At 41.3% G+C, this 26050-nt stretch overlaps 1 pseudogene across 1 annotated transcript; it reads right to left on the bottom strand.

Annotated features, from left to right (window-relative positions):
• Nucleotides 1-24820, bottom strand: LOC308614132 (RNA/RNP complex-1-interacting phosphatase-like; annotated as a pseudogene). The gene is made up of 2 exons: nucleotides 24796-24820; nucleotides 1-608 (listed from the first exon to the last, which is right to left on the bottom strand). The product of its transcript is annotated as an RNA/RNP complex-1-interacting phosphatase-like (transcript).
• Between the last annotated feature and the right edge of the window lie 1230 nt (nucleotides 24821-26050).

Below are 26050 nucleotides of genomic sequence, written 5' to 3'. Positions count from 1 at the left end.
TTATGAAACCAGAAGAAGAGCAGCTTTCTTATGGAATGACGGGGAACTTGTAAAGATAAAACACCAGTATCCAATTGCATCATCTGGCCACATGCCTTCTACATCAATCAAATATCTGCAGATGTGGTAGCCCATCCTGTTTAAACCATGGGTACAGTGGACACCAATAAGTTTGTCATTGTCTTTATTTTCTTTCAGAAACCCATTAATAGCACATTGGAATTTAAAAATACTGTCATCATCTAGCACCTGATGCCCAATTGTACAAATTTTGAGATAAGGAATAGTTTCTGGTAAGTCCTCTGGCTAATAATAGCGGCGAGTATATGTTAAGTCAATCATCAGCCCAAGTTCTTCATTCTGTTCTTGGATTTTGTTAAAGGAGATCCAAGGGGGAAAAACATTCTTCTGGAGTAAGATTCTTTTCAAAACTTTTTTTAAAGGAACTTTGAAAGCAATGAAACGAGTCCCAGGTATCTGCTATTCAACTAGGAGATAGTCTTTCCACCTTTCCCGGACGTCCTTTCCGCCCTTCCTCGTGGCCAACGAACGTCCGGAAAAGCCGCGACGTTGACCCCAGTGCCCGCGGGCATGATGCTGGAAAACTTCTTAATGAGTAAATGTGGAGAGATTTTGGGTGGAGTTTTACATACCATTTATTTTGTTTCAGGAGTTGAAACGTGCATTTAGCTGCACCACTCTGCATTTCCCAAAGCTCACAGAAAGAAGTCATGGTATTAACACAACATTTCATTTTGAATTTACTCCATACAGAGTGAAGAAACACATTAGACAAAGAGATATTTCTGATGAAAAATGTCTGCCATGGCTTAAAGGCCAAGAATATCTCAACTCTACTCACATGATAAAAGCAGGAGGAACTCATCTTACTTTATTTAGAAGGAAAGCAAAAAAAGAAGAAAGACAGAAGGAAGAAAATAAGAAAAAATGTCTGAATTTAAATCTTGGAGATCACACATATTTACTTTGAATGGATATTTAGACTAAATGCTAAGTTCTCTTCTATAACTAAGCTGTTTAACAAATTTAGTTCCTTTCTTAATTTCCATTAAAATATCAAATCACAGGGTACTCAGGCCTTTGTGTCTCCAACAAGAGTTGTGCAAACTCCAGAAAGCTGAGGATCCAAGGAAGAGTCCCCTCCTCTTCACATAGGCCAACCATCCTGCTTAAGGATAAGAACTCAGTGAATTGAGATCACAAGTATAATAACTGAACACTGTGTAATCCCATGCCTTCTACCATGGAGACATTCCTGTAATGGACGTTCCACAATATTAGTGATGGTCTAGAGCATGTGTAAACTCTCATCTGAGAGCTCCTTGGAGGCACAGACCCAATCACAATCATTGTTGTATTTCAGCACTGTTTTTTTTTAATTGAAGTGTAGTTGATTTACAATGTTGTGTTAGTTTCAGGTGTACAACAAAGTGATATTTATATCCAGTTATATATGTATATAACTGAATGTGTGTATATATGTGTATATCTATCTATCTATCTATCTATATATATATCTCAGATTATTGTCCATTATAGGTTATTACAAGATATTGAATATTATTCCTGTGTTATACAGTAGATCCTGGTTTCTTATTTATTTTATATAAAGTAGTGTGTATCTGTTAATTCCAGACTCCTAATTTATCCCCCCCCTTTCTCTTTTGGTAAACATAAGTTTGTTTTCTATGTCTGTGAGTGTGTTTCTGTTTTGTAAATAGATTCATTTGTATTATTTTTTAGATGCCACGTGTAAGTGATATCATATAATATTTGTCTTTCTCCACCTGACTTTCTTCACTTAGTATGATAATCTCTAGGTCTATTTATGTTGCTTCAAATGACAATATTTCATTCTTTTTTATGGTTGAGTAATATTCTATTGTGTGTATATATATGTATATATATACACATATATATGTATTTATCTTATCTTCTTTACCTGTTCATCTGTTGATGGACATCTGTCAATTCATCTGTCAATGTCATTTTCATGCCTTGCGATTGTAAATAGTCAGCATGGTGCTTTGAACATAGGAAGGGATACATGGGCTACATACTGATGAGGCTGGACTTAAAACTCCACAATGAGTTAAACCAGAAATGTTCTAATATGGAAATCAATTGCTGTTTTCTGATTTATAATTCAACATACATAACTGAACTTCTTCTGTCTATACATGGTCACTGAAAGGGGGAAACAATACTGAGGAGAATCTGTATATTCTAACTCATTGGTGCCAGATCAATTTTCCTAAATGGTGTCTATAAGACATCTCATTGTCATAAAGCCTTAAAGTACTCCCCTGATTAAATGTTTACTCTTCAGCCTGGTTTCCAAGAAGGCTGTAGAAGAAGGTCCCAGCTGACTTTTCCACATTCATCTCCTTGTAAGCTGTGGTCAGACTGATTTTTTTACTGTTTGCTGAACACACTGTTTGGTTTTTTCCTGGTTGAAGTAACAGAAGCAAGCTTAAACTTGTCCAAGCAAAACATAGGAATTTATTGGAGAGGGCTCTATGGGATCCATAGAAATGCTGAGCAACCGGGACACAAAAGAGGAGACTCAGGACAGCCAACCTGAACGTGTGTTGAAGACCACCTTCCATCTAGCTCTCTGCCATCACTGAGACTCAGGTTCTACCTCTCAGTGTCTGGAAATCTCAGGTCTTATGAACAGAAACTTGACAGAGAGAATCTAGCTGGCCCAGCTCGAGTCATGGGGCTACTTTGGTCCAGTCATCTATGACCATGGATAAGAAATCATGAAATTCAAATATGGTTTGTAAGGTCCTGTCCCTATGCATCTGGGGCAGATAATTGGGAGGACCAAACAAGCAAAAACCCCTAAAAGGTGTTTCCTCAGTTGTGTTCATATACTTTACCTTTCCCTTGCATACCTTTCATGTTCCTCTGCAAAATCATTGCTATCCTTTTAGGCTGAACTCAGATGAAGACTTACCAGATTCTTCAAACCAGACAACACTCCCTCCTTTAAATTCTTATTTTTTCTCATATAATTTTTATTGAGATACAATTCACATACCATAAAATTCACACTTTTAAATTATACAAGTCAATAGTTTTAATATATTCATAAGAGTTATGCAACCATCACCACCATCTGAGTCCAGAACATTTTCATCACCCCAGAAATTAACGCCATAACCACTGACAGTCACTCCTATCCTCTCAGTCCCTGGCAACCACAAATCTACTTTCTTTCTTTCACTTAGCATGATGTTTTCAAGTTTCACCCTTGCTGTAGCATGTACTAGAACTTCATCTTTTTCTAGCCAAATTATATCCCATGATACAGATATTGCATTTATCCACATTGTGTTTATCTAGTCATCAGCTGATGAACATTTGGGTTGTTTCCATGTTTTGACTATTATGAATAATGTTATTATGAACATTCATGAACAAGTTTTTTTGTGGACATATATTTTCTATTCTCTTGGGTATGTCTTAGAATGGTATTACTTGGTCATATGGTAACTCTATGTTAAATTCTCACCAGTAGTGAGTACAGGATTCAATCTCCCCTTATCCTTATCAACTTTTGTTATTTTCTGTGTATGTGTGTGTGTATATATATACACACATACATATATATGTAATTTATTTATTTATTATAGCCATCCTAGTGAGTGTGAAGTATTATCTCATAGTTTTGATTTGGATTTCCCTAATAGCTAATGATGTTAAGCAACATTCTATATACTTTAATTGTTTTCATAATCTGTTATGTGGGCACTTGTCTTATTTTTACACTTCCTGGACTAACAATAGTTTTTTTCTTGGCAGCTGAATCTTAATTCCCTTTGTATAGTCTGCAGCTCTAAGCACAGTGCCTGACACCTAGAAAGTTCTTGATAACTTTGAAAGAATTTGATGAAATAAGACTTGTCTCCCTCCTCTAATGTTTCTGTAGAACCAAATTCATTGAGGTACTTCTACAAGTAGAACCACACTGGAGTTGTCTTTTGTTGCAATATTAATAACTCAATTTTACTATGCACCTAGTAGTTGCTTCAACATTTTTATCACTAATTTTCAGAGAAACCTTTTGTGGTAGGTATTGTTATCTTCTTTTTGCATAATTGGGAGACTGAGGCATAGAGAGAGTGACATGCATCAAGCATTCCTTCAGTTCTGCTACATCTTCCAACTCTTTCGTAGTTAGACCTATGGACTGTGAGCAAAAGTGACTTGCATCATATCCAGGCCCGGACAGGGAGGAAATGGCATGCAATTTTTTTTTCTTTCCTCTTTTATGGCAACTAGGGAAGCCATGCTTTCTGACAGTGTGGCTCCAAATGGGAGAGCCCCTTGTGAGCCTGTTTCCTCAGTGATGATGTGAGGCATACCCTCAATAGACATATTGTATGACAAGCAACAAATCTATTAAGCCTCCGGGATTTTGGACTTATTTGTTACTGAAGCATAGTCTAGCTTATCTTTACTAATAATGTAGACATTAATTTGTCAGCCTAAAGCCACTCAGGATGTGAAAGAACCTAGAATAAAAGTATTGACTGTTTGCCTCCAAAATCCTCTGCAATTCCACTCTAAAAACTTCAGGAATTACCTTTATGTAGCACCATTTAAAATGGCATTCTGTATCCACTTCCTCTAGTTGACATTCACAGTTGAGTTAACCTGAATCTGATTGGGGGTATCTCATGTTCTCATCACCCACCTAAACTTTCAGTCTCTCCATAATTAATTGCAGAATTTAAGCAGGTAGACTTTAAGGAGCAGTAAACAAATCATACATCTCAGGAGGTTAAGTTAATTCCACTGGTCTCATTCAGGAGTAGAAAGATCAAGGCAAAATTCTAATCCTCTCTCCCCATAATCCCATATCTCTGCCTTGAAAAATAAAAGTCTTTCTCTCAGCAGAAAGTTGGTGTTACATCTTTAAGGACTGCCTTGTTCTACTGGAAAACTAAAGCCTTTCTTTACAACCTCTCAGACCAATATTGCAATTTACAATGATTTTCACATCAAAAAGAGTAAAATATCTAGGACAAGGCAGTTCTCCAGAAAGAAGTTATGACCATGCACATGTTTAATATATAGACTAGAATAAATAAAGTCAAAGGAAATTCTGGGAATACATGAAGAGAGCTCCACATTTTATTTTCCTTGACTGCATTGTATTTCATATCCAGACTCTGCCTCTGGTCCATGATGTATTCTTGTGGACATTTATTTCCGAATTTTTTTGTCTCTAATGAACAAATCTGTAAACATAGTTTTTAATTTAAAAAAAGTTTAAAAGAGGGCATCTTGCTGTATCACACCCTGTAAGATTCCCAAACTTGCACAAAATCAATTGTTTGTGACTCACAAGCAAGTGAAATAACAGTGCTGGTATGAAATTAAATTCAGTACAAGTTAGGTGAAGCTGGAGTTCTAGAAGCCACATGAATCCATCAGACCTCAGTGTTCCAAACTCAACTTGCAAAATACATACTTTGGCTTCAAGGCAAACCTAGATAGACACTTGACGATACACAGTCCTTACAGGTAGGTACTCAATGCTACATTTCTTTAATTTGCATATTGATTCCAGAAAATGACAAGCTGAATAAGAATCATGTTATGGGCTAAGAATAAAAAAAAATATTTCATCAGTTGTCCTCTGACCCTCAACAGGGTAGATTTATCTTCAAATTCATCTTCGTTGCTTTAAATATCTAATTCGAGTGTTCAGCCTCTGAAATCAATTTCAGATGTCTCTGGGGAGCTGGGACAAATAACTCGCGGGCAGTGTATTAAGTTTGAGCTGGGGTGGAGAAAGACTTCACCTTTCACACACTATCAGTAAGATGAAAATGACAGCAAAAAGAGAAAGAGACAGAGACCTGACCGTTTGGGGGAACATTAGCATCTTTTAACTATTAATGTTATTTAGCAATCATCATTCACAGAACAAGGCAACCTGACTTTGACTTTATGTTTGACAAAATGCATTGATTGGAATGAGGATAGCAATGGAATTAGATTGAAGCAGGTTGGAACACCCTGGAACTGAGAAATTGGGTCCCCACACCCCTTCAGCTGAACTTTATGTTAATTGACTGAAGACTAGACACACATAGGCTCCAGGAACCAGAAATTCCCAGGTGAAGAGAACTGAGAAGGATCCCTCCTTTGCCAGCACTTCACTGGGCTAATAAAAAAATCAGTCCTATTGCTCCTGGGGAAAGTGGCAAAGAGATGCCGTCCCTGGTACTGGGACCTATTAACTCTCTTGGAAGAAGACTGTTTCCCCATTACTGTCAGCAGGGATAATTTGCACAAACAGAACACAGAGTTCGTTATTACAGAGCCCAAACTTGGGCAAAATCAAAAATACAGCTTTCCATCCAAGGAACAGGTAGCCAGAGGGAAAGTTTCTTATTTTGCAAATGGGGATGCTTTACTCATGAGAGACTTTGGTCCAGGAAAAAAGGGGAAAACATAAAAATAAAACTACTGTTTTAATAAAACTCCTTCAATGGAAAGGGGTGGAAAAAGTCTGAGTCCAGAGCTTAAGAAGACTAGATTTGAAAACTCTCCCTTCCATTTCAGAGCCTGTAGCCATCGTAGGTGGTGTCTCCCAGGTGGTATAAGCATTGGATAAAATATGGCTTAATATCTTTATCACCTACCAAGTCATAATATAGTATAATTAGGAGTTAGTTTTTTGTGGTGGACTGAAAAATGGTCCCTCAGAATAAGTCCATGTCCTAATCTCTGGAACCAGTAAATATGTCACTTTATATGACAAAGAGGGGGGTCTTTGCAGATGTGATTCAACTAAGGATCTTGAGATAGGAAGATTATTCTGGATTACCTGAAAAGGACTTAAATGCAATCAAAAGTGTCCTTATAAGAAGGAGGCAGAAGGAGATTTAACTACACACATAGAGGAGAAGGCAGTGTGAAGACAGAGCCAAAGGAGATTTGAAGATACTGGTCTTGAAGGTTGGAGTGATGTGACCACAAGCCAAGTAACACTGGCAGCCATGAAAAGCTGGAAGAGGTAAGGAAGAGATTGTTCCCAGAACTTCCAGAAGGAGCATTTCAGCTCAGTAGTACTGATTTCAGACCTCTGACTTCCAAAACTGTGAGAGAATCACTTTCTGTTGTTTTGAGTCAGCAAGTCTGTGGTCATTTGTTACAGCAGCCACAGAAAACTGATACATTTATATATCAGTATATTCTAATACTATAAATAAGATTTTTTAAATGATATCATTAATCACTTTTCAGGTAGAGTCTGTTCCAATTAATCAGAGTTTCTAGGAAAATCATGGTAGCAGAAGATCTGAGTTCACATCCCAGCTCCCTTTGCACAATCTCTACCACCTAGGAACCATCTATTTATTGCTCTCATTTCCTGTCTTTGAATCTGCAAATTGGGTACAATAATACCCATCTTACCTTCCTCAAAATGATCTTACAAAAAGAGGGTTGAACTCCACTGGGAAGTTCTCCTTGAGGATGTGACACAATGTCATCTATAAAATTCAGGCTATCAGGTAAAGGGCAAGTGTTCTTGTATCTGAAATGTATTCTGTTGATTTCTCTATTTCTGCAGGATGCTTAGCCACACCTTTATGGTACATAAATCTCATGACTGATATTTGGTTGTTTATGTATTGTCTGTCCCCTTTTAGGAAACACGTACCTTATCCACCAGTGAAATTCCAGCACCTAGAATATGATAGGTGCTCAATAAACGTTATTGAATAGTTGAATGAATGAATGAATGATCCATCTTCAATTTCCATTAGAACCACAAGTATTCATACTTCTTCTTTTCCTCCGATTTTCCCTCCTTTCTTAAAAATTATTAGTCCCATTCAATGGTGAGTTCCATACTGGACCCTGGAGTTACAACAATGAGTGTCTGCCCTTGAAACATCATAACTGAGTGGGAAAGAAGGAAAAAGGGATATGAACAGCAAAGAAAGATTATGGGATTGGAGAGAGGGAAGTCAATATTGACAGACGTCTTCCCAGGGTAAGTGCAGACAGAAGGAGTTTTGAAGACTGAAAGGGAGTTTGTCAAAGAAGAGGAGGAGGACATACCAGACAGAGGAATATGGAAAGGAGGAGAATCTCATGAGCAGTTCAAGTCAGCGTAGAATGCAACGGCTCACATCAAACATGGCGACATGGAAGCAGCCCTGTGGGAACTGGTGAGAGCTGCTCAGCCTGGAGCGAATGGTGGAGAGAAGACTTAGCAAGGCTGGGAGGGTAGAAGTTGAAAACATGGACTCTGGGATGAGAAAGTTTTTACACCCCAGGTTTTCCACTGCCAAGTTACAAAGACAATACCTCCAGTAGGTGTGCAACAGCCCTTTTTATACCTGTTGTACCCCCCAAATTATCAGCACATCTCCCTCTCACTAACAGAATGATCCCAGTTAGGATGATAAATTATGTGGCCACCCATTCCCATGTGTATGCCTAAATTAGTTAGCTTCTATGACCTTTAGTTTCTTTACTGTGAAATCAAAAAATAAATACTACTACTCTACAGTGCAACTGTGAGAATTAAATGAGACAACTTGTGCAGAAAATACTTAATTCTTTGTAGCATATACTACATGAACAATAAATGGTAGTAGTATTATTATATACCATTTAGAATAATCTTTTTTTATTAGTTTTTTATTTCCAGACAATGTGGAATCATTTAAGACTTTGAAACAGAAGAAGCACATGATCATATCACCCCTCAGTGGTTGTTGGCCACCATGGGTTTTGGGTGGTTTATCTGTCCAAGCCTCATCAGAAACTTGTCTAGTTAATTTCCTCATTGTTTCAACCATCCATCCATCCATCCATCTATCCATCCATCCATCCACTCATGCAATCAGAAAGCAATATTTCTTCATAACTTTTTATTAACCCATTGACCTTGAAAAAGCTATTGACCTACTCTGAGCAACACTTTGCTCATCTGTAAAATTACCAAACTTCCTATCTCATGATGTTGTTGAAAAGATTCAATGAATTAATAATAACAATAACAAACACATAAAAGAAGTTTTGACGCATGTTACCTGCTACTATTAACTTTTTAGAATAAAGACCCACATTTGCTACTTGCTAGATGCCAAAAAACTTAGATAAGTTGCAAACTCTGTGAGCTCCAACTGATTTAGATGCAAAGATGGAAATGACAGCCAAAATCATGATGGTTTTGAGGATTCCATGAAAAAGCACATGACAGAGAACCTGGCACTTTAGGCATAGACTAAATGTACATTCCTTTCATCAGTAAGCCTTTATTTATTAGTAGATTTGCAAATCGTCTTTACATCATCCCTCCCCAAGGTATTCAGACATGACTTTTGAGATACTTTATATTATTAATGTAGAAGGGGTCCTAGAAACCTCTTCCTCATTTTAAATATGGTGCCATGTGTAAAGGAGGTGAAGTCACTGGCCTCAATCTGCACAGAAAGTGGGTTGCCAGCCTGGGTCTAGAGTCCAAGTCCCCTTGCCACAGCCTACGATGTTTCCTTTCTACCATGCAGTTTTACAGACAGGACCTCTTCCATAAATAACATGTCCTTGTAATAAGCTGGATCAGAGGATGCGTTTAAAACATGACCATTTGTGAATATCCGTTTCTCAAAATAGGTGATGGCCAAACATGCTGCCACAAAGGTTGGAGAGAGCTCTCAGGTCCAGTTACAACCAGGCAAGCTGAGAAAGGTGCAGAAGTTTCCTTCCATTACTCAGAATCACCCAACTCTATGTGAAAACACACTTTTTTTTTTTTTTTTTTTTGGCTCCAGAAGTCTCGCTGGCTTCTAATACTTTAAATCACCTCCCTCCTGGATTTCTAGCTTACTTGGTCAATACAAACAGAACAACTGCTTAAGCGACATGGAAACTTCAATGTTCTCCATCATTGTTAGTGCACAAAAGACTTGGATTGACCTACGTACTTGTGCCTCTCCACTCTGCTCCCCAGTAGGACTCTAGCTGTATTTACAGACTCTGCAAAAAACCTGGATTTAGATAGTGCTTCCCTGGGGAGAAATTATTAGCACTAATCCTTCTCTTGGAAGAAAGCAGCCCGACTATGGGATAATGCAGCTCAGATACCTCCTGCACCAGATCTGCCTTTCAGCCATGGGTCCCAGCACAACACCCACATGTAAATCCATTCTGCTTACTTAGCGAGGGTCACCGTATTAGTATGCTAATTTATGACACTTTGCCAATTATGCTATTTTTATAGATCCTCAATTAATTACGGAGAGATTAAGGGTCATTTTGATCATGTCATTTGTCTGACTCAGAGGCCACGATGACTGAGGGCTGACATCCTCAGCACCCCCAAATGCCTTAAAGGCTCAACATCAGTTAGTTCCAACTCAAGTGTCCTTTTTCTTCCTCATTCTTTAGGTGAGAGCCCAGTGGTCATGGTATAGAGACAGATTTGTTCTGGAGGTCAAGCTTAGACCTTCAAGAACTGAGAACATGACTTGTCCAATGGAGTCTTCATTCTAGTTGTCCTGTGTCCAAGCCTCACCAGGACCTGTTTAACCCAGCAAAACACATACCAACAGTGTGTAAACCCAGTGAGAGTCAATTCCTTGTTCTACTGGTGGGACAGCAAATGGCATGGCCTGGAAAATATGTGGCTACATGTAGCCTTCTACCCAGAATATCCTCTAGTTTAGGTAATATGTTTAAAGTGATTTTGGCTCTCTCTTCTAAGTGCAAACTAGTATTTTTCCCATAATTGTTTTGTATTTTTTTCTACTCAATACTCTATAATAACCTATATAGGAAAAGAATCTGAAAAAGAAAAGATATATGTATATGTATAACTGAATCACTTTGCTGTGCAACTGAAACTAACACAACATTGTAAATCAACTATACTCCAGTATAAAATATTTTTTTAAAAATTAATTAATGACAGCTTTATTGACATAATTTACACACCATAAAACTTACCCTTTTAAAGTGTATCATTCATTAATTTTTAGTACATTGACAAAGTCAAAGTAGTGCAACCATCACCAGTATCTAATTCCAAAACATTTTCATCACTCCGCTCCATATTCCCACCATCAAGGCATGAGGGTTCCAATTACTCCACATCATCTCCTACACTAGCTGTTGTTCATCTTTTTAATTCTAGCCGTCCTAATGGGTGTGAAGTAATAGCTTCTTGTGGTTTTGATTTGTGCTTCCTTAATGATTAGGGATGTTGAATATATTTTCACGTGTTTGTTGGCTTTGTCCATTGGCCCTTCATCTCCTCATCAAAGCCTTGCTACACCAGCTGACCTTTGTTTCCCAGTAGCAGGCCTTCAAATGTTTGAGAAGAGTGACCCTGGTATCTGAACTACTTTCTCAAGCCTCTACCTCCCCCACTGCTGTCTGCCATTCTCTCATCTCACTGCTCGTGTTCCGAAAAAAGCTGCAGAGTCAACATTCTCCTATGCTTTGAAGCCTAAGAATGCATATTCCATTCTGTTCAACTCCAGTGAGAACAGAAGAATCACCCTTTCTCTCCTGGACACCATCTTCCTGCAAACCCAGCCACAGACTCATTCATTCATCTGTTCTATGAAGGAAATGTCATTCAGCTTCTCTGCCACACACTTATTTGAACAGGAATATTGTATGCATATGTGTACAAGGTGACAACATTCTTTTGCTTGACCAAACTTGATTCAGGATCCTGAAACTTCTCTTAGGCCCATCTGGGCCCTTCCTTGTAAAATCCAATTTTAGCTAGAACTCTGCTAAGTCAATTTAGCAAGAAACCCCTACTCTTGATATCTGATCCCCCTCAAAATCTGATCAGGTTCCTCCATCATCCTCCAGGTGATGTCTGATCACTTCAACCTGTCTTCAGCAAGATTCCTTCTAACTAGGTTTAGCCAGAATCTTCTCCTACCCCTGATGTTTCCCCTGTAATTTTCCATCTACTGACCCCTTACCTTGTTCCTTGGCTATAAATTCCCACCTGGCCATGCTGTATCTAGAATTGAGCCCATTCTCTTTCTTCCACTACAAAACTATCACTGTCATCCCTATACCAATCAGGATGGTCCTAAATGGTCTGCTTTACCATCTTTAACAAGTGTCATAAATAATTGTTTCTTTAATAAAGGCTCCTGAAAAGGCGTCCTGGAACAGACTAAATCCAATTTGTGTCCAGTTACATTATTCGCTGGTACCCAATCTGTGTCTGCCCATGGATAAGAAGTTGCGTGTGTGTTTGTACATGTGTGCACTGTAGTTTCCTCATTCTTACAAGGCTTCACAGGCAATAACATCAGCTCTGCCTCCATACCACCTCTCCATCATTTCCTGAGGCCTGCCCAGCCTCCCTCCTTCCCACTGAGCAGCCAGAGAAACTAAAAAGTAAAACATGTCACTCCCTTACGTCCCAACACACTTAAACCAATGGAGGTGACCTGCAAGGCCCTGTAGGAGCAGACCAGCTGACTTCCCAGGTGTTCTGGGTTATCTCTCCTCTGTTCTCACACACTAGGTCTCCTGGCCTTTGGTTCCAGGCCACTTAACATCTTGGAGTCTTCATTCAAACTCTTCCCCCTTCCCCACTCCCCATGCTCTTCTGGCCATTTCTTACCCATGCTTAAAGTCTCAGAAGTCATTCCCCCAGAAAGATCTTCCCTGACACCACACCCACCCATACCCACATATCTTTTTCTTTTTTTTACATCTTTATTGGACTATAATTGCTTTACAATGGTGTGCTAGTTTCTGCTTTATAACAAAGTGAATCAGCTATACATATACATATATCCCCATATCTCTTCCCTCTTGCATCTCCCTCCCTCCCACCCTCCCTATCCCACCCATCTAGGTGGTCACAAAGCACCCAGCTGATCTCCCTGTGCTATGTGGCTGCTTCCCACTAGCTATCTATTTTACATTTGGTAGCGTATATATGTCCATGACACTCTCTCACTTCGTCCCAGCTTACCCTTCCCCCTCCCCATGTCCTCAATACCCACATATCTTAACAATAAAAATAACAACCAACACTTGCTTGTGCCTGCATGCTTTAGCATCACCAGAGAAATAAACGAATCCTAACTTGACTTATGAAGAAACTGAGGCACAGTGATAAAAAAAAAAAAACTTGCCTCTGTTCACACAGCTAAGTAAGAGATGGAGCTGGATCTTTGCTCCTAACTGCTACATTATTCTCACACTCACTATATCTCCTCTTAGAGCCCCAATCTTCTGTCTTTTCATAGTATGTATTATAGTGTAAACTAGCTGGTACCTGCCATTTATTGATTTATCTATCTATCTATCTATCCATCCAATCCATCCATCCAATCCATCCATATATCCAATATATCTATCCAATACATCCATCCAATACATCTATTCATGCAATCTAATCCATCCATCCAATCCACCCATCCATCCATCCAAGTCATCCATCCAATCCCTTTTTATCTATCTATCATGTACCTATTTATCAGCTATTTATATTCTGACTTTCTCCAGAACTATGAACTCCCTCCTGGGAAGGCTCCTATCTGTTTTGTTTACAGCTGTAGACTCCGAGTTACTGCAGTGCCTGGCTCAGTGCAGGTACTAGATTAATATGTGCTGTGTGGTCCCATGAATGCATGGATACACATGCCCCTGATAAGCACTGGGTATGCAGAGAAGACTTGAAAAAGGTCCCTTGACTTGAGAAGGTCACAGAGTGCTGAGGAAAGTGACTCCATCATCACTCCATGTTGAAAGACAGGCTGCTGTAGGAGTCAGATGGGGGAATCTTTGGTCTGCTGAGGTGTTAGGAGAGTTTCCTGAGGGAAGAAGCTCTTCACAGTTGGGTTGGGTCTGTTGACCAATGCTGCTGGCTCATAATGACTAAAGCCCCCTAGTCTTTTTCACACGCCTGTCTGAAAAAGGTATGGTTCAGAGGACACATGACCTGTCCTCCCACACTGGGAGGGCTGTCACTTATGCAAAGGAGCTGATTCCTGCTATATGACCCTTGGAGGCCGCAGTCCTGGATTTGGTCTCAGTGGAAGCACCAGTCAGCCTGAGCGGTACAGCAGTGAGAAAGCCCTCACTGACTCACAGGGGCTCCCCGACCCTGAGAGAGCTCAAGAGGAGGCTAGGGGGCCTCTTGTCAAGGCTGAAAACTTGGAGATTGCTGTACTAGGGACCAGTGGGCAGGTGATACCCAGAGCTCCCTTCCAACCACCTTAAACTTCTATTCTCCTGTGCTATTGAGGGTTTACAGAGCACTGAGGTGCTATCCAATATTACCTTTGTGTGTAGTCTACATGGAGAGAGGTCAAGTTCCCAAAGGGTCCACTGTGTTTGGGGAACAAAGTCACTATTTGTATTGACCTACCATAGAGAACCCAACATGACCTACTTATATTTTCATCCTCAAGGGATTAAGAGACACTGTCATGCTTTTAAAAGTTGTAATGGGGCTTCCCTGGTGGCTCAGTGGTTAAGAAATCTGCCTGCCAATGCAGGGGACACGGGTTCGAGCCCTGGTCCGGGAAGATCCCACATGCCGTGGAGCAGCTAAGCCTGTGTGCCACAACTACTGAAGCCCACATGCCTAGAGCTCACGTGCCAGCCACAACAAGAGAAGCCACCATGATGAGAAGCCCGTGCACCTCAAAGAAGAATGGCCCCCACTCGCCGCTACTAGAGAAAGCCCACATGGAGCAACGAAGACCCAATGCAGCCCAAAATAAATAAATTAAATAAATTAAAATTAAAAAGTTGTAATGACATTTGTTGTGTTCCCAAACACAAATAGATATATAATTTAGGAAATATAGGAAAACCAAGAGCTAGAAATAAATTCTTCCATAATCTTCTCACCTTGATAGGTCTATAAACTTTTTCACGTATTTTATTTTATTCATGTAGCTTATTCTAGTCTTCTTTCCTACGGCCATATACGCAAATTTTATTTTAATCCTGATTTTTCTCTGAAAAAACACCATGAACATGTTCCATGTCATTAAGTAACCTTCTAAAACATGATTTTTAATGGCTGCTTAGTATTCCATTTTATGGCTGCTTCATAAATGAGTTAACTATTCCATTACTGCGGGGTACTTAATGTGCTCCCAGAATTTCAGCAGTGCAAAAAATGTAATGGAATTGCTTGTATATAGACCTTTGCCTATCTGTGATTATTTCTTTATGAAAAATCCTTAGAATTAAAATTGTAAGTCAAAGGGAAAATCCATTTTTAAGGCATTTTTGACACACATCACCAAATTGTCCTCAGGAAAAGCCTTAGCAATTCACACTCTTGACAGCAGTATTTGAAAGGGCTTATTTAGGTTCTTACGTAGAAACCTTTGCCTGGGACCTTATTTCTAGCTGCAAAGTGGATGAGGAAGGCAGGATTTATATAGACACTGATGCTGAGAAGGAAAATCTCAGCTCTGGAGACAGAAGGTCTGGGATCAAGTCTTAGCTCGGTTGCCTCCATAAGCCACTCAGCACATCTGAGAGCCAGTTGCGTCATCTGGAAACAATTATAAAAGGAACTTCACTGAAAAGAATGAAAGACTTGCTTCTCCGGGTAAGACTTTTAATGCGTAGGATGGTTCAGAAGTGGTTTCCTGCATCAAGATGGCTGATGGTAAATGAGTAGTCAATCAAACAGGCAGAATTGACTAGTGATGAGAGGGAGAGCTCTGGACTCCATCCCAGATGTTGCCCGGAACCCAATACTTAGCCTTCCTATGATCAGTTTCCTCATCTGTAAAATGGGTCCATGATAAGGATTAAATCAGTTAGTACCTATGCAGTCTTCAGGAGTGTGGCTAGTACACAATAAGCACAGTGTTAGAGTGTTTAAAGAAATAAAGTAAAACTTTCTACATAACACACCCTGAGTTTAGGTCTTTACATTATACAACTGGATTCTCACAAGCTCCCACCTTGCAACATTACAAATTTATTTTCATTTTCTGAATAAAGAACTTCAGATAGTTTAAGCAAATTGTCCAAAGTTGCAAAGCTAATACATGGAAGAGCTGGCATTGAACTTGGGTCTTTCTACTTCAGAGAGAATCCTCTTTATTTTGCTTTGAATAGATGAAAAAAACTTCCTCCAGGGCACCCACTGGGTGCTGGGCATTACAACAGGCTCTTTCACAGACATCATCTCATTTAGTCTTTTGTAATCGTTTTGTTTACTTGTTTACTTATTTATTAGGGTAAAATTTGCATTCAGTAAAAGTCACCCTTTTAAGTTACACTGTCCTAAGAATTTGGCAAAAGTAGCCGGCCATTAACCGCCAACACAATCAGGATAGAGAATATTTCCACCTGCCAGTGTTTCCTCAACCCCAAGCCCAAACCCTTGGCATTCACTGATCTGATTTCATTCCCTAAAGCTTTGCTTTTTCAAAAGTATCATATATGTGGAACCATATAGTCTGTTGCCTTTCGAGTCTGGTTTCTTTCACTTAGCGTCATGCACATGGGATGTTTCATGTTGCATGCACCAATAATCCATTCCTTTTTATTCTTGGCACTACAGCCTTTTAAGGTAGGTATATCTCCACTTGACAGCTGAAGAAACCAAGGCTCAAGGACATTGAGTCCCTTCCCAAAAGTCATGCAGCCACGGTGAAGCGTAGATCTTCTCATTTCACATCCTGCAATTTAATACCACATACACAGCAAACGAAGGATGGGGTTTTGTAACTCATTCTGTCGTGTACTGTAGAGGTAATACTGCTGTTGGGGATGCCCCCCTCTTACATAGTGAGTTCTTGGAGGACAGAGGCTCGGTCCAATTCATCACTCTGCACCGTATCATGACAAGACACCCAACCCAGGGTGTACACTCTCAGGAAGTATTTGCTAAATTCAAAGACATGGGCGGACCAGGAGACATTTCAGAAACTTAAAATAAAGTGGTAACAAGACAGCTTTGCAATGCATGTGTCAAAGCACGTTCAGTTTTCCTTTTGATGCACAGAAAACAATATTAAACATGGCACCAAAGAAGTGAATCCATAACCCACATGGCTTCCTGGGCACATTATCTAAAGTGTTTGCAGACCCCAGTAATGAAGGTGAAGAGCGAATGTTGTTCCTCAAGAGTCAAGAAAGTCCTTCCTGAGTGATGGAGTTCCCCACAAAGGGAAGAGCCCAGAGCCTGGGCATGTTACAATTGCCCAGAAAGCTAAAAATAGCAGATGCCACTTACCTAGCGCATCGGGGCCCAGGATGAACACAACAGCTGCCCTCAGTCTCTTGTGGTCACCTGGTCAGGTAGGCATCCTCATCCCCAAGTAGAAATTAAACGACTGAAGTTCAGTGTGGGTAAGATATTATGACCCAAAGATACCGATATAGTAAAAACCAAGCTGAAATGCAAACCAAGGTCAATCTTATTCCTCTCTTATTGGGGAGAAAGGGAGAGGATTCCTGAAAATTACTTCTATGAATCTCTATCAATCCAAAAATAATTTCAGTGGAAGCAACCCAAATATTTATTGACAAATGAATGGATAAACAAAATGTGGTCTATACATACAGTGGAATACTAGTCAGCCAAAAAAACAATTGAAATTCTGACACAGGCTACAACATGCATGAACCTTGAGGACACTATGCTAAATGAAATAAACCTGTCACAAAAGGACAAATACTATCTAATTCCACTTACATGAAGAACCTAGAATAGGTGAATTCATAGAATCAGAAAGTAGAATGGTGGGTGCCAGGGTCTTGTCAGGGGTTATGGAGAGATATTGTTTTAATGGAGTTAATGTTTAATGTTTTGCAAAATGAAAAAAGCCTGGAGATGAACAGTGGTGATGGTTACACAATAATGTGAATGTATTTAATGCCACTTAAAAATAGTTAAGATGGTAACTTTTATATTATGCATATATTATGGTAACTAAGAATAATTTAAGTCATTTCAGACCATTGTATATTTTTTTCCTCCTAATATATTTGCCCAGAGAAAAGTTTCAAGTTCTTGAATAGATTACATAAAACAGGAAAGACAACTAAAAATAGAGGACCAAAAAATCCTGTTTTCAAAAGTTTAGAATCTAAAAATGAATTAAGGGAGGGAAAGGGACAAATGAGTATGGGATTAACAAATACAAACTATACATAAAATATACACAAAATAAATAGGCAACAAGGATTTACTGTATGGCACAAGGAAATATACCCAATGTCTTTTAATAACATATAATGGAACATAATCTGAAAAAAAATGAATCACTATGCTGTGCACCTGAAACTAATGCAATATTGTAAATCAACTATCCTTCAATAAATTAAAAAAAAAAAAGAAACTAATCAGACAATGCCTTACAAGTAGGTCCTGTGATGGACAGCATTCTCTGAGACTGAACCGTGTACTGAACAATTCCTCATTTATTATCACATTTTCTTTGCAAGAATCCACAGCAGTTATTAGCCTCCTTTACAAACGTGGAGATCAACTTTGAGAGTTTCAGTAAATTTAAAGTTTTCCAAGGTCACCCTGCATCCCAGTGGCAGAGCCCAAAGAGCCACCAGGTGGTACTTCTCCAGACGTGGGTTGGCCCCAGTCAGGCATTTAATGTAGACCATTTCAAGTGGTTCATTGAGCCCTGCCATGTTCCAGGCACCATGCTGGGACCTGAAGTGAAGGGGCTGGAGGCATATATTCCAATACCATGTGGTCCCTGCCTTTGGGAAATTCATACTCTACTGGGAGATGGGCTATCACACAAATGAGGATGAGCAGTGGCTGAGAAGGATGTGGTTGTAGAATCATGGATCAAATGTGGTGGGAACACAGAGGAGAAAAGATTCTTTCTGTCTTGGGGAAACCTAAGGGTCTTCAAGGAAGAGCTTGCTTTGAGGGTCTCCTAAGCTTTTGAGGGTGAGGTTTGGACAAGTGGCAGGACAGCCTGAAGGGGAGTCAATTCTAGGAAGGACAACAGCCTGAGCAAAGGTTTGGAGGCAAGAGGGACATGAGACGGGCTCTTTGACAGCTAGATTCTCTTGGCAAGATCTGGGGTGGATGAGGCCTTGCACAGCTGGCCTCCAACGGCCTCTTTGGGACCCCATGTGAAACACTGCCTATGGGCCGTGAGGGCTGGTGAGGGAAGTTGGGGGGGCACAGGGTGGGGTCCAGAATAAAAGACTTCAAGTAAGAGACGCAGGGAAGATGGAAAACAAAGTGAAAGAGGTTTGAAGCTAAGCAAAGATAGAGCAGCTGATAGGAGACAAAGCCCCCATGGCTGTGTTGGGCCTCCCTGGCTTGAGCGGTGGGAACAGCAGGTGGGCTCTGAGGGGCACAGTCTGGGGAGCAGCTCAGCTGTCAGCAGCCCAGGAGCTTGGGCCTGTGCTCAGTCTGACGGAGCAGTCAGTCTGCTTATATGGAAAATGCACTATGCTAAGCAGAAGGCCATCTATTTAGACTTTTCTTTTAAACTTAAGGGAGAAGAAAAACAGTAGCAAAGGACTTCTTTGTCAAATCCTAATTCAAGTTGAACTTCTAAAGGCTTGGAGGAGGCATCTGTGACACCAAAGCTTTTAGGAGCATTGAAATGAAAAACTGAAAGGGGAAAAAGGGGTTCTCTCCAATTAGTGTCTTTGCTTGCCTCGAGAGCCATAAGATATCGCTCAGTTCTGATTTTGTGATTAAAATGTTGTGTGATATTCATGATCACGTTTGGACCTCTGGAAGATCCATGAGAGAGGGTCAGGCTGCCTCCTTTCATGAACTTCTGAGCCTCGGAAGTTCAGGGACCATGCCAGGCTTCACGATCTAAGTGGCAAAGACAGAGATGGAGACTGAGTCTGCTGATTCTGGTCCCAGGAAGGAGGGGCGGCCCTGGCCTCTGATGGAACAAGCTACGAGCTTTGAAATCCAACCTGGATTGAGTCCCAACTTCACCTGTTTGGGAACCAAGTTGTCTATCAACTCTGATGCTCCATCTCCTGAGGGGCCCAACCAGCATTATTTTGAAGATTAAAGGATATAACACATATGTAGAGTGGTACCAACACCTAATGATGGTGGTAGCTATTTTCATGGACGGGTAAGAGGACACAGACAACAGAGTGGGTGGTTCCCAACAAAGAGAGCTGCTCTGGGAAGGGGGAACCTCGAGGGGTCTTCCTTCCTTTGCCACATGGGCCTCCCGATGCCTACCCTCCGCAAGTGTGCTAGGAGTCCATGAAAACTGCAGTGGAACAGACACCGGGCTGAGGTCTCTGAGGTCTCTGCTCAGTGAAAAGCAGCCACTTCGTCCTCCTTAGATTCAGAACAAGTGGAGAAACACGACAAGGGATAACACAGATCAAAGCCGACATACCTCTTTTATTATGATCAAGCTCAGACAGAGGACAGAGTTCAGAGTAAAAGGCAGATGGGTCTCCTAAGAGAAGCTCAGAAAGGGTCCCACTTTCACCACCATCCACATGCCCTGCCGGGCTGGGGCTCACACATCCATGATGAGAGGCTTTGGAGAAACTGCTTCTGGGGAGCTGGGAACAAGTCTGCTTCATGCTAATCATTCTCACATTTACCCATCAGGAAAGAGAAAGCAGGAAGCCAGGAGAGAGACATTAACAGGCTTCATCCACTTGGAAAGTAATACAGGAGGGGAGAGAAATCACCATGATTTACCCTAGATGAGCATGTTCCCAACATAGTGGGCTTGAAAATCAACCTTGTGATGCTGCTGCTCATGGAAGGAGGTCAACAGAAGGAAAGGGTATCTTATTGGCCATGCCCACATGCATGGCCTGATACTAACCCCTGCTCCTCTGCATGGCTCCCAGGACCCCTGGGGAACAGTTTAGATTTTGCCACCAGAAGGCTCTGAAGGGTCAACAACAAGACTTCTTCCACTGAGTCTGAACTTGACTAGTTTCTCTCTTCCTGTCCTGAGTGATCTCCAGCCAGGCTGCGCCTCCATCAGAGAGTCTGTAGTGAGACATAAGGAAACAGGAACAGGACACTCCACTTATCAAACACCAGTATTCAAGCTGCCCAAACTCCAATATAAGCCCCTCCCAATTTCAAGGTCTGGCTGGGAAGGTATAGTTTGAAAATGAAATCTCCCAGAAAGTTGAATCTCAAAGAAATGAAAGATATATTTAGAAGTCCTGGCTGTCCAGTGGTTAGGACTCTGCTCTTCCACCGCAGGGGACACAGGTTCAATCCCTGGGTGAGGAACTAAGATACTACATGCCACACACGGTGAGGCCAAAAAAAAAAAAAAAGGAAAAAGAGAAAAGAAAGATTTCTTTACTTAAAAAGATCATGGGAGTTTTGGCCTTTCTGAGTTAAAAGTCTAAAGTTCAATATGCTTAGGTTAAAGTGTCAGAAATCTCTTCCCTGATTTCTTATGCTTTTCAGGCTGGATCAGAGGAGTCCTTGATTCTCGGGGGACTTGGGGTTTCTTATGCAGCTACAAGCCTGGTTCATCTCCCACTAAGATAAATGTGGTTTCTCCAAAGGGTGTCTTAGTTTAAAATCAATTCTCTTATGAGAACCTCTTACAATTTAAGAGTTGAAAGAATTAATAAGATAAAGAAGACTGATAAGATCAGCATTATTCCCCAAACCACCAAATGCTGAAAACATTCTCATCACAATCCCAAGCCCAGCTCTCAGGGATGCCAAAGACTCTTACAACAGCTCTGTGAAGGAGGAACCCTTCCAGCTTGAGCCTCATCAGGTTTCCAGTCCCAAAATGCCATTGTCTGGATCCTAAAAGGTGGGAAAGTAAGCTCAAATGCAGAAAATCTTCCATCAGTAATTTAATCTGTGTGCTGCGCACTCACCACTTTGAAGATCTACCCAGACATCCTGTTTTGCTTCTCCATAAAGGGAAGCTGCCTTTCCTTCCTATCAGGGCATTTAAAGCCTCTGCATTCCCATTTTCCCTCCCAGCCTGGTGTTCTTAGCCTCTTGGTGCTAAGCTTAGTATGAACTCTGTCTACGGGACAGTGTCTCCCTCTGATGTAAACAGGCATTTTCGGTCTCAGGACATGGTGGTCATTTGCAGGCACCTGCTATGGAATAGCAAAGGGACCTGCTTTCATTGGTCCCACATAGGTTTTGGTACACACAGCTGCGTAGAAGGCCAAACACTGGTTTGAAACTATTTCATTGAACAATCCGTCATTGATCAACGACTTGGTGCTACACCCTGTGCTAGGTATGGAGGATGGAGAGGTAATTAACACATGGGGGTTGCCCAGTGGATTTCCCATTGGAGTGCTGGCCACTGACTCTCTTTCTGCATCTCAGTTCTGAAAGGAGGAAATGAGTTAGTATCCATAAGCTTTTAGAATGGCACCTGGCACAGAAATAGAAATCCAACTTTAGGGTAAGGAGAAGAGATGGGCTGAAGGATAATAAGGGTCTCAGAATATGAAGGCCTCCTCGGCAGAGCTCAGGAACTTGACTTTACCCTGAAGGCCACAGGGAACCATCAAAGGGTTTATGCAGTAGAGTGGACCGCTTATGTTTTTGACTTAAGAATCTCCCTGTTTTAGTCTGAAATGTGTCCCTTCGGAATTCATATCTTGAGTCCTAACCTCAAAATATGACTGTATTTGGAGCTACATCCTTTACAGAGGTGATAAATGTGAAAAGAGATCACTGGGGTGGGCCCCAACCCAACCTGACTGGTGTTCTTTCAAGAAAAGACAATTAGCACACAGACAACACACAGACTTAGGGGAACAGGGAGAAGGTAAGCCAAGATCTGTAAGCCAAGGAGAGAGACCTTGGAATAAACCACCCCTACTGACACCTTGATCTTGGACCTCTAGGACTGTGAGATAATAAATATCTGTTGTTCAAGCCTCCCAGTCTGTGCTATTTGTCATGGCAGCTCAGCAAACTGATACCTCCTGCTTTCCAGGACTGGTGGGTAGGAGGGAGATTAAGGTAGAGAAGTCTATTAAGGACATGAAAGCATTAATCTAGGTAAGAAATCATGACAAGGTCCCTCCCTAAGGATGTAAAAATGGACAGAAAGGGCAGATTGAAAAGAGATGCAGGCTATAGAATTCAGAGTTTGGGGACCCATTTGATATGAGGGGTAGGAAAGGAGAGAGTCCATGGATAATTCCCAGGTTTCTCATTTGAGTGACAGGATGGATGGTGGTTCCTTTCATCGAGACACGTTCTATGGTAAATGGAACACCTTCCTACAAAGGCGTTTGTAGGGCCTTTCTATGGCCCTGCTGTGAAATCCGGTTTTGGAAGTGACATCTAGTGTCAGGATAGACACTGTATAAGTTGTCAGACTCTGTGTGAGAAACTTGGATGAGTTCCCGCCATTCCCCACCCCTCACTGCACATTGTGGGTTGAGATGGGCTCCCATTTGGTAGTTTGTTGGACTTTGGTTTCCTGTAAGACTGCCTTCCCTGCAAACAGTTGGACTACCCTCAAAAATCTCTTTTGCCGGGTGGCTCTGCCATGCCTCAGTGTAAGCAGAAGGAGGAGGAGGGATTTAATGCTGAATGGTAATAGGATTTATTTTCTTAGCTAATAGCCAAGTGTCTCTAATTCAAACCAACCGACCTAATTGAAGGAAAAAGACTTAACAGTCCCGGCTACTAGACTGTATTTAAAAGCAATTGTTCTCAATCAATAAAAGTCCTGCAGGATTGTTTGATTTCATTAAAGATGTGTTTGTTACCAAGCAGCTGGTCCCCAAACAGCTGCTTTAGATAGAGATTTCCACCACTGTCGGATCATGTGCATTATTGTATTTGCACATTTCCAGCCACAAGTGGCTGTGTGACAAATGTTTGTGGCGTGGGGATGAACCCTGCCAAACTGCCACCATTAACTATCTCAGGGGCTGAGGGCGAGTGGAAGGCTTGGGGGTCTGCTCTCCAAAAAACATTTCATCCTCTGGGGGCTTCGCAAGGGTAGGAATATTAAAACCCTTTCTCATATAATACACCAAGATCACTTAGGATGAATGCACTGTATTCTTCTAGCTTCTAATCCATCCACGTATTTCCTGTGGGCATTGCTCCTCTAAGAGGGTAGCAAAGATAAAATGTAACAAACATAGCTGATGTGTATTGATAGAGGGCTTGTTAGTTGCAGGTTCTATGCCAGATGCATTACACAGATTATCTTGTTTTATCCTTACACAAGAATACGAAGACTCTACTCATGTTATCCCCCTTTTCCAGATGAGAAAAGTGAGACACAGAGAGGTTTACTTCCCACCTTTTCATCATAGAGTGACGTGTTTATTTTATGTCTTCTGCTTCGCACCTGTCTCCCCTCCTAGACTGATATCCTAGAAGGCTTTGGCTGCATCTGCCTTGTGTGCTCCTTGGAGCCTCTGCCAATGACATGACAAGTCACAAAAGGCAGTATCATTTATACCTCCCACCCCGCATCTGGATCCAAACCCTAGTCGCATCTCACCAAACAGCTAATGATGTTGTTTATGTTTTCATTTCTTCACCCAGGAAACTTACATAATAATAACGCATCTCATAGTTACTGCAGAGATTAAACGTCGGTGGAGGCAGTGCTCAGAACAGAGTTAACGCTCAAAAAAATTTACTGTTATGAATACTATACTATACCGAGGGTCCCCTAAACATGTGTTAAATGAATAAACAGATGAAATGCTAAAGCAGAGGAACCCACAGCTTATTAGGAGAAAACAGAGAATGGATGTATGACCCAGGTTGAGAGGGTTACAAGTTGTTTCCAAAGCGCTGACTTGACTTACCTGCATTTTGAAGAGTGAACGGCATCTTGCATGATGATGTGGGGAAAGCTCGTTGTAGGGGTAGGAAACAGAATGTGCAAAAGCAGGCCCAGGGCACGTGGCAGACGAGGAGAAGGCCAGGGGGTTTTGCAAGGGGAGGATCACATAGTCAGAGGATGACAGGCTTTAGAGAACTCAGAGCAGGGTCTGTAATTCTGACTGTGCTGAAGGCACATTTGAGCCTACTCTTAACTCTGTTCAAGCAGACAAGGGCAGATTCTCCAGCCTCCAGGGAGAATGTCTGGTCTTTCTCTTCCTCCAGGCCCAGCCCCCCAATGCCTCCTCCAGGAAGCCTTCACTGATGCCCCAGTTTGGACCTCATTATGCCATCACACACACACACACACGCACACACACACGCACACACACACGCCTCTGCCCAGTGCAACCGCCTGCCTTGTGCTGTCATGAGCAGAACAGGTAACCCTGCAGAACATGGGCATGTCTGCCTCTCACTGTACCCTCAGTTCCTCACGGGCTGTGACATCCTGAATCTTCTTCCCTGGGGGTCACCCATGGGGCCCAGCACAGAGCTGTGAGTATACACAATGCACAAGAAGCAGCTGCTGCACTGAATCACTGACTCCCAAGTTGGCAGTAGCATCTATGGCCCAAAAGCCCAAAGCCCTCTGATAGAGACACAGCATCCACAAGGAAGTTTTTCAGAGCCCCAGTGGGTGGGAAAAATTATGACTTTTGAGTCCAACAGAACTGAGCTGAAATACAAACTATGTGATACTCTCTGTCACCTCCTTCTTCCTGTCCTGCCCGCCCCTCCCCACCAAAGCAGGCTGTAATGGTTCCCCCATCCATCCCTATCCTCTAGGACGGGCTGGAGCACCTCCTTCCCGCTCATGAGAGATGGTGGTGTTCATTCCTTCTGGAATCCGGGCTCAGTGACATCAAGTAGAGAGCTTGAAATGGGCCACGGTAGGAGTATTTATACCACAGAAATTGGAAAAAGACACAAATCAGGGCTCTGTTTCTTTTTCTTTTTTTTTGGTCTGGAGGCTAATTATTAAATATTTGCCAGCACTGCCTGCTAGCTGTGTGGCTTGTTAATGTCATCATGGCTAATAATGAGGTTGATCAGTGATAAAAATGACAATAATAATGGGTGTGTTTTACGTTTATGCCATGCTTTAGAGTTTGCAAAACTTTTAAAATGCATGTGTAACATACCTAAGTCCCACAAAAGTAGAAAATGCATTTATCT

Source organism: Mesoplodon bidens (assembly GCF_964165515.1).
Source record: "Mesoplodon bidens genome assembly, chromosome: 3".
In the NCBI taxonomy this organism is placed as follows: domain Eukaryota; kingdom Metazoa; phylum Chordata; class Mammalia; order Artiodactyla; family Ziphiidae; genus Mesoplodon; species Mesoplodon bidens.
This window is presented reverse-complemented; position numbering and strand designations above follow the sequence as displayed.